This window comes from Podarcis bocagei, assembly GCF_964188305.1.
Source record: "Podarcis bocagei genome assembly, chromosome: 17".
Taxonomy (NCBI): domain Eukaryota; kingdom Metazoa; phylum Chordata; class Lepidosauria; order Squamata; family Lacertidae; genus Podarcis; species Podarcis bocagei.
In genome coordinates, this window is record NC_138143.1 from 24,486,710 (window position 1) to 24,496,586 (window position 9,877).

At 42.5% G+C, this 9,877-nt stretch overlaps 1 long non-coding RNA gene across 1 annotated transcript; it reads right to left on the bottom strand.

Annotated features, from left to right (window-relative positions):
• Positions 1 to 195: 195 nt before the first annotated feature.
• On the bottom strand, positions 196 to 7,068 carry LOC308577000. Its single transcript, XR_014003310.1, has 3 exons — positions 6,964 to 7,068; positions 2,129 to 2,187; positions 196 to 474 (listed from the first exon to the last, which is right to left on the bottom strand). It is a non-coding gene; the product is annotated as an uncharacterized lncRNA (long non-coding RNA).
• Between the last annotated feature and the right edge of the window lie 2,809 nt (positions 7,069 to 9,877).

The window sequence follows — 9,877 nt, forward strand, 5'->3', positions numbered from 1 at the left end:
ATCCATGCAATAAATTTGTAGATGGGAATTACAGAACAATAATTTCCTAACATATTGCGGAATGAAATGTACATAATTTTGATTATTTGGGAACAGTAGGTGTCACTGTAATCATTAAACTGAAAGTATGTTTCTTCATAAAGTACATAGTTCCTTTTATATTCTCTATGGCCTGAGTTGATTTAAGAAGACCACCAGCTTGAGGGCCTTTATTTAGGCAATAAATATACATTTGTTCTTCATTTGTTTCATGAAGTCCATACACCATTCTTCAAAGCAGTGCTTTGTGTAGTTAGCATGTTACTCTCCCTTAGTCTTTGGATTGCAATCTTGTGTCGCTGTTCATTCTACAGCTACTATCCATTTGTATTGTAATTGTTGCAGTGGCGGCTCCAGAATAAAATATCGGCATGTGACACAGAAAGAGCAAAAGGCATTTCTGGAGAAGCCTGCTTTGTCCAATATATCAGGTTTCTGAAAGAAAACAGCAGTTATCAGTCAAATCAATGCTCCCATCCGAAACATATTTTCTCTGAAGTCCCTAATTTATTTTAACATAGGTATATTTCTTACAGGCTTATTTACATTTCCAGTCTATGATTTCATTATAAAGCCTATTATTATTATTATTATTATTATTATTATTATTATTATTATTATTATACCTTCCCTTCCTTCCAAAGTAGCCTATTGGCTGAGGGCCTTTATTTGGCATAAATGTTTGTTATTCCCTTTTTTAAATGAAGTCCAGACACCTTTCTTCAAGGTGCGGTTACATGCTGAAAGTACCTTTCCTTCAGGTGTGGTCCAGCAATGGAGAGGGAGGCTGGGGAGTAAACTAAGTTCATCGTCCCCCTTGGTTGCTGAGTATTTGCTTCTGCCTGACTTATTTCTTCCTAATCATATGTGGGGAGGGAGGAATATTGCACTACCAGCAGTCGGTTGTGACTCGTGACTCGTAATAAGTGGGCTTTGAAAGCTGGGACGTTCCTGCTTCTGAGTTTCCCCTCATATTTTTAATAAGAGATTTGTGCCATGCTGATAACTTACTTAAGCAGAATGACAGCTACAGAAACATACAAAATTGCCTTGTATGGTTGACCCATCTAGTTCAGAATTGCTTACATGGACTGGATGAGGCCTTTCCAGGATGTCAGATAGGAGTATTTCCAAGCTTTACCTGAAAATGCTGAGGGTTGAAACTGAGAGTTTCTGTGTGCAAAGGACTTCCTCTGTCATTTTCTCTAGAAGTTAATTCTCCATCCCACGCTGCATGCTTGGCATGCATTTAAAAAAAGGTAAAGGACCCCTGACAGTTAAGTCCATTCGCAGACCACTCTGGGATTGTGGTGCTCATCTCGCTTTACAGGCCGAGGGAGCTGATGTTTGTCCGCTTCCACAGTTTTTCTGGGTCATGTGGCCAGCATGACTAAGCCACTTCAGGTGAAACAAGAGCAGTGCACGGAAACGTTGTTTACCTTCCCGCCGGAGTGGTACCTATTTATCTACTTGCATTTTCAACATGCTTTCGAACTGCTAGGTTGGCAGGAGCTGGGACCAAGCAATGGGAGCTCACTCCGTCGTGGGGATTCAAACCACTGACCTTTTGTTTTTGTTTTTAATAAAATAATATTTCTTGCTTTTACAACAATTTAAACACTACAAAAAAACAAAGAAAAAGCAATACATTACAATACAAAGACACTACCTTACACTAAAACATTAAACTAACAAGACAAAACAAAAACAATTTAAAAACACATCAACAAAGAAAAGAAAAGAAATAAATAAATAAATTTCAATGTCTTATCTTTCTTTCACATATTTCCACGACCTCCTCACACCTCCCTTTTTGTATTCCACTTCTATTAATTATTTCAGCAATTCCTTTCCATCTTCCCCTGTTTCCTGTCCTATAATTATTTTAACACATTTCAACCTTATTTTTCTTTTAATACTCTATTAATCTATTTGTACTTAATTCCTTATAACCTTTCTACTAAAGCCATATCACTTCATTCCAAACCACTGACCTTCTGATCGGCAAGCCCAAGAGGCTCAGTGGTTTAGACCACAGCACCACCTGCATCCCTTGGCATGCATTAGGAGTGACTAAAAGTTCCCTCACCTTCCCTCTGGTGATCTTCGTTTTGTCATTTCCTGTTTCTTGCCATGAGCATGCACAACCTAGAGAGTTCAGAAAATGTGAAGGTCATTTCACTCATTTGCTTCTGTGTACTGGACATGTATTTATTTTTTAATGACGATTTATAACCTGCTCGTCATTAAATAGTTCAATCCCATAGTGGGGAAACAATTAATATATATATATATACAGGGGAAAAAATACTTTAAAAATAAATGCAAAAATTACAGAATGCATACCAACAAATCCCATAAATAGCAAACAAACAAACAGCTCTGTCATAAAACAAACTAAACTAAACAGCAACTGAATGTACAATTAAAAGTACTTTACTAAATGTAAAGTGCATATTTGGTTTGTTTGGTGCTTTTTGGCACTACTGAGGCATTGCTTTTCTGCAGTTGTCTGGAAGCAGAACTGGGACTTAATATAGTGCAATGTTCAGTGCTATTTTTTCTAGAAAAAGAGGTTCTGGAACTCTCCGTGAACGCCTCCATTGTTCTCTTATAATGGCAATGGTGTCCACCTGAGAGGTGCCAGAACTGAGTTCCAGCGAGTTCCGGCTGAAAAAAAGCCCTGGCAATGTTGCCCAGAAATTAGTGATGGACAAGCTCCCCTCGGCTCACATCAGATTGGCAAAGAAAGCAATTGAGCTATTTATTTCCAAATGGTTACATAGCTCAGTTCATTGCTGAACCAGTCTGGGCAGCTGTTCAAGGCAGACCTCAGCAAGGAAAGGATTCAGCTTTGAAGAGTAGGCCCAAGAAAATTTGGAGTCAGAGCCATCAGCCCAACTCTTGTGGGGGATCCTCTTGGCCAAAAGGTCTGGCTTTGCAAAGCAACAGATAATATCTGCATTGCTTTCATAGGGAGCTGAACTCGAGAGTTGGCCCTGGAGAAAATGGAGTATGAAGACCTTGGACTATGAGGGTTCCCTGCAAAGGAGGTCTTTGACCCCTCACTCTCAGATTTCCTGGAATCAGTTCTTTCGTTCCACGCATCACCTAGCACCTTTGATTCATACAGCCACCTAGCAAAGCAACAGATATTTCTCCAGGAGAGGCCAGCAGAGAAGGGGCAGCAACATACACTGGGGGATATCTGGTAGGTAGGCTTTTGCCTCAAGTTCCAATTTCCCCGAGAGCAGCTCTTTAGCTGGGAAGTCTTCTTCAGCTGAGATCCAAAGGGCTTCTAGTGCTCACCCATCCTTTAGGGTGGTGCTCCTCAAACATGGGTCTCTAGCTGCTTTTGGACTACAATTCCCACCATCCCTGACCACTGGACTTGCTAGCAAGGGATGATGGGAGTTGTAGTCCAAAACTGCTGGAGGCCCAAGTTTGGGAAACACTGCTTTAGGGCAGGGGTCAGCAACGTTTTTCAGCTATGGGCCGGTCCACCGTCCCTCAGACCATGTAGTGGGCCAGATTATATTGGGGGGGGAAAATAATGAACAAATTCCTATGCCCCACAAATAACCCAGAGCTGCATTTTAAATAAAAGGACACATTCAACTTATGTAAAAACATGCTGATTCCCAGACCTTCCATGGGCCGGATTGAGAAGGCGATTGGGCCACATCCGGCCCATGAACCTTAGGTTGCCTACCCCTGCTTTAGGGTGACCAATACTAAGCTCCATTTCCAGTCCTTAGCCTGACCAGCAATGCTTTTTCTCATGGCCAAGATCCTTCTCTACTATTTACTCAGAATTAAACTCCATCAAAGCTGGGAGACAGATTCACCTCACTGCTTCAGTGGCAATACATCCTGAGATGTGGCCCTGTGGGTTAAACCACAGAGCCTAGGACTTGTCGATCAGAAGGTTGGTGGTTCGAATCCCCGCGATGGGGTGAGCTCCCGTTGCTCTGTCCCTGCTCCTGCCAACCTAGCAGTTGGAAAGCACGTCAAAGAGCAAGTAGATAAATAGGTACTGCTCCAGCGGGAAGGTAAACAGCGTTTCCATGCACTGCTCTGGTTTCCCCAGAAGCAGCTTAGTCATGCTGGCCACATGACCCAGAAGCTGTAGGCTGGCTCCCTTGGCCAATAAAGCGAGATGAGCGCCGCAACCCCAGAGTCGGCCATGACTGGACCTAATGGTCAGGGGTCCCTTTACCTTTACCTTTATCAAAGCTGGAAGACAGCTTCACCTCACTGCTTCAGTGGCAATACATCCTGAGATATTGGAAATGACAGCTCAAGGAATATTGTGAAGGAAATTACTGCTCTTTTAATTAACTGCTCATTTATTTGGGTTTAAACAAGTCCTGGAAATGGAGGACTAATGGGGGACAATCTGGGGATGTGTGTGGGAGGCTGTGTAAGTTGCCCCTTAGACGCACCTTGGGTGAAACAGCCCCTGCAGATGAACCCCAAGCACAGCATTCTCTTTGGGGAGACAATAAAAGCATAGCAGAAGTATCCTGCAAAGCAAGCAAGAAAGCCCAACTGCTATTCCTAGAATTGAAAAGCAAAGTGTTTGAATTGAGCCATGGCTAAAACCAGAAGCACCCAGATGCAGCGGTAAAGCTGGGAAAAGAGAGACAATTTCTCCTCGTTCTGCTTCGTGCTGGGCTCTAAGGTTAGCCAAATAATCCTTCTCCGGTTTTGACTTTTGTCAACTAGGCCTCTTCCAATTAAAACACAAAAAAACCTGAGGTTGCCTGAGAGACTCTCCGCAGGCAGCTTATTTCTCTCACATACAGGAGAGCTCCCATCAATCAGCCCCAGAGCTCCCTCTCATTTCTGCTGACTCCAACAACTGCTCAGCCGAGTCTCTGTGATAATGGGCCAACATCCAGCTCCGAGTGTGACTCACAAGTGACACGTCTCAAACGCCTTCAGAAAGGAACCTTGGATGCAGTGCAATTAACCTAATCTATTCTTCACGCAACTTTTCAGTTACAGACTCGGACATACACTCGGATATGAAACTCATTGCTCAAAAGTATATCCTCCTGAAATCTCAGGACTTAATTGCAGACAATCTGTGCAACATTTAGGGTGGAATTGCCTCACAGAAAGTAAAGAGAGGATTTAAGGCAAAAACTAGTCATCATTCTGTATTACGCTCCAATACATAAATATCTTAAAATCTTGGTTATGTCTATTTCACTGAATCTTACAATCTCCAGTACTATATGAGTATATACTTGATGTTCCCAAACTCCTCTTTTGGTTATTATCAGTAATGTCTATTGCATAAATGTACTTCTTTACAGCTCCATGATATGGAGAGAGATTGTCAAAGGTTATCCAGTGAACTTTATGGCTGAGCAGAGATTTTTAATCCAAAAAGGGTCTCTTAATCCATGACATCTTAAAAAGCAGAGACATCACCTTGCCAACAAAGGTCCGTATAGTTAAAGCTATGGTTTTCCCAGTAGTGATGTATGGAAGTGAGAGCTGGACCATTAAGAAGGCTGATCGCCGAAGAATTGATGCTTTTGAATTATGATGCTGGAGGAGACTCTTGAGAGTCCCATGGACTGCAAGAAGATCAAACATATCCATTCTGAAGGAAATCAGACCTGAGTGCTCACTGGAAGGACAGGTCCTGAAGCTGAGACTTCAATACTTTGGCCACCTCATGAGAAGAGAAGACTCCCTGGAAAAGACCTTGATGTTGGGAAAGATCAAGGAGAAGGGGACGGCAGAGGATGAGATGGTTGGACAGTGTTCTCGAAGCTACCAGCATGAGTTTGACCAAACTGCAGGAGGCAGTGGAAGACAGGAGCGCCTGGTGTGTTCTGGTCCATGGGGCCACGAAGAGTCGGACACGACTAAATGACTAAACAGCAACAACAACAACAACAACAATCCATGACAACACAGATGACTATTTGGTGGAGATATTTCACTTCCTAATGTGTGTATTCAGGATAATAATAAATAATCTGAATCTCCGTTACATGTCCTAGGAACTCTTGCACATTCTGTAGTTGCACTAGGAAACCTCAGGTCTGCAATTAAATCTGGCTAACAATATCACCCCAGGCTAACAATATCACCTTCCCTTACAGGGTGATTACACTTATACTGTAATAAAAACCCCAAAAGAAGTTTGAAGAAAGCAGCAGTTCCCAGAACAAACAGGAAGCACCTTTCATTTCTATTGCGAGAGATGGCTCTCTTCATATCAATCAATCAATCAATCAATCTTTATTGCGGTCAAAGACCAGGCAGCAAAATTAACAACAGCAACATACAATTCAGCTCTCTTAGTACTATTGGCACTAATTGAGGTGCTAGCATGTGATCTGGCATAGGTGCCGACTCCCTGGGGCCCGAGCACCCACAAAATTCTCCATGAAGGGCCTGGGCACCCACAACTTTCAGCACCAGGGCCATGCATGCTGCATGGCACCCACAGCCTTGGGCCCCCACAGTTGCAAGACCAAGCTGGCACTCCTGTGATCTTCACAAGCTGGTCTGGCTATATACCTGTCAGGGAACTGCCATCGGAGCTAGAGGCGGAGGGAAGGCTCCAGAGGAATGGCGGAGAGGGTCCCAGTAGGGAGAGAGGCAGCCCGTCTGCTGGGGAAGGAAATCAGCGTAACACCAGTGGAGAAGGGGGGCAGATGGGGGAATCGGGGAGGAGGCTCCAAGACTCCTCGCTGGAGACCAGCGGTAAGTGGGAACAAGAGAGAGTTCACCTTTTACCAGATCTTTCCACCACAGACATCTGCAAGCCACAGAATGACATTGAAACCCAGATCTCAGGAGATCTAGGAATTCTACACTACTAGTGCTTTTTTGCATGGCTTCAAGTTGCATTGGCTGCCATTTCAAAACACACATTTATTTAAAAAACTAAATCACCTTTTTGCAGCCATCGTTCTCCATCTGCTGCTCCTTGAACTCTTCCTTTTTTAACTAAAAGGGCTCCTTCATCTTGTTCATTACATGGTCCCTGGTTGGCTGATGTCACAGCGCCACATAGGATGAAGTCATTGAAGACATACAAAGCCATCCTATTGTCTTCACTCTGAATGGGGGAGGGGGAGACATAGCCCCATTGCCCAGGCAACCAGGTCAACTCCCCTGTCTTTCCCTGCTCTTCTGGTAGCTTCATGGCCCACTTGTGTCTTCCAGCAGTGCTTTTCACCCTGCTTCACGTTTACTTCCTTGGAGTTACTATGACAAGCTGGAGATGTGCACCAGCTTATATCCTGCCTTCCCTCACATCAGCTATATCCTTGCATATAGATTTGCAACTTTTTGTGGGGCAAACATTACTGAAAGGGGTGTCTTGGACACAGGGAAGGATATTCCCCTAACTTCCCCCTGTTCTAGGCTAATCACCAGCCAATATTTGGCCAAAAAGTTCAGCCCACAGAAGTAAAAATGGCGTAGGTGCCGGTTTCACAACACCACAGAATTAAATCAATTAGTCAAAGCCAGTTCTCAGCATTTTGTCACTCTCAATGTTCCATCAGATGCTAGATCACAAAGAAAGTGGCCTTGAGATGATGACATTTGTAACCCACCCATCTGACTGGGTTGGCCCAGCCACTCTGGGCAGCTTCCAGCATATACAAAAACATAATAAAACATTAAAAACTTCCCAATACAGGGCTGCCTTCAGATGTCTACTAAAGGTTGTATAGCTACTTATCTCCTTGACATCTCATGGAAGGGCATCTCACTGGGAGGGTGCCACTACCAAGAAGGCCCTCTGCCTGGTTCCTTGCAACTTCACTTCTCGTAGTGAGGGAACCAGTAGAAGAACCTTGGAGGTGGACCTCAGTGTCCGGGTTTGATGATGGGGGTGGAGACGCTCTGTCAGGAATACGGGGCAGAGGCTGTTTAGGGCTTTAAAAGTCAGCACCAGCACTTTGAATTGTACTCAGAAACATACTAGGAGCCAGTGTAGGTCTTTCAGAACTGGTGTTATATGGTCCTGGCGGCTGCTCCCAGTCACCGGTCAGATGAAATTATGAAATTATGATTCTACATAGGTGGGGTTACCAGGGTGAGGGAGAAGGTTTAGCTCCCACTCCAATAGAGTCTCCAAGCACTTCTCTTTCTTCCCTGTACCAGAATCATTGCCATCCACTTCTGTGGTGAAAAGGAAAATGTTTGGGAACATGGTTATTGTGAGGGTAAAACATTCTCTCTCATCCTCCAATACAGGCAGGGGCCGATATACTATAAAACTAAGGAAGCTTAAGCTTTAGGGACCCTAATTGCGGAGGTGACCCAGAAGTGATTTTCATCCACATTGCTTTTAAAAAATTGGGTCCACAATCCCAAAGTTTGAGAGTCAGTAGCATAGATGTTGTAAAAGCTGTTTCAAAGGGGCCCCCATACCAGCTCAAGTTTGAGGGTGCCCAAAGTGTAAGTCTGCAACTGTTAACAGGATTCCCCCACAAGGCTGCAATAGGTCCCTGTGTGCAGACTGTACAGAGATATAGTGCATTCCTCAAAGGACCTTGCAACAGAACTCCTCATGTATTATTTTCTTCATACATATGTGTGTACGTAACCTTGTACTAAGGATGGAGGAAAACTTCAGTTCAGTTTGCATTTTAATGCAAATCTGACTAATTTGTGCTCCCTGAAACAACATGGGTATCCTGCCAAATTAACAGTTGTCTGAATTTTGCAATGCAAAATTCTCCGATTAAAAATGTGTGCAGAAATGCATACGTTATGGGGAATGTATGCCTAAATATGCATATGTTGGTGAAAACAACATGCAAAAATGCATTCTAGAGGCAAAAATTGCTTGCCAAAATGTGTATATTATGAGCAATGTGCACTAAAATGCCAACAATTTTTTGTGAGGGCTTCTCTTTTTTAAAAAAATAATAATAATGCAAACCTATGCTGAAATTTCAGGAGCTGAAGTTCAGACTGGGAAACAGAGAAATTGGAATTGACAGATTCATCCATCCCTCACTTGGAGCCAAAGTTCATAGTTTAGTAATTATTTATTGTAATTGTTAAGAATGAATTTCTGTTTAATTATTATTTGCTGATATTTTGAGAGTTCATTTTATTGTGTACTATTATATTCTAATATATTATTGAATATCACTCTATTTGATATAAATTGTTCCACTGTATTGTGGCTTTTTGTGTTGGATCAGATTATTTTAAGGTGTGTGTCCTTTTCTGTATATTTTGTGTATACACAAATTAATTTGTAAATTTAAAATGATGTGAAAATAAAATGAAATGCACCGTAACTTATGGAAAAGCTTCATGAAGTCATGCAGTGGATCCAATCCATAGTCTGTAATAGAAAGGCAACAATGTATTATTTTACTAGCATACGTTTACCATCATGTACACCCTTCATAGTGTACACAGAGGGAATTAGCAACAGAGATGAGGTGCAGAACTAGGTCACTGAGCATTTACTGTAGGTTTCGAAACACTGACCCAGATACTAATCTGTTGAATTCTACTACAAATCCTTGCTAGTTTAAGCATATTTTCACAGAATTAGCAAACAGAAATTGGCACTCAATTTCTCCCATTTCTTTTCTTGAGTCAACAGCAGTAAATTGACAAGCCAAAACGAAACAGTTCCACATTATAAAAGAGGAAAGTGCCCCTTGGAGACTCAAGAAACCCCATAAAATGTAGTAAATGAGCCTCTACTTTTGCTATATTTCAAATTCCTTGGATTAATGTTGACCCCCATTTATTGGCATCCAGCAGAGAAATGGAGGGATATTGTTTGGAAACGCTTTTGGAGCAGCTTAACAATGTTGAGACAGCATTA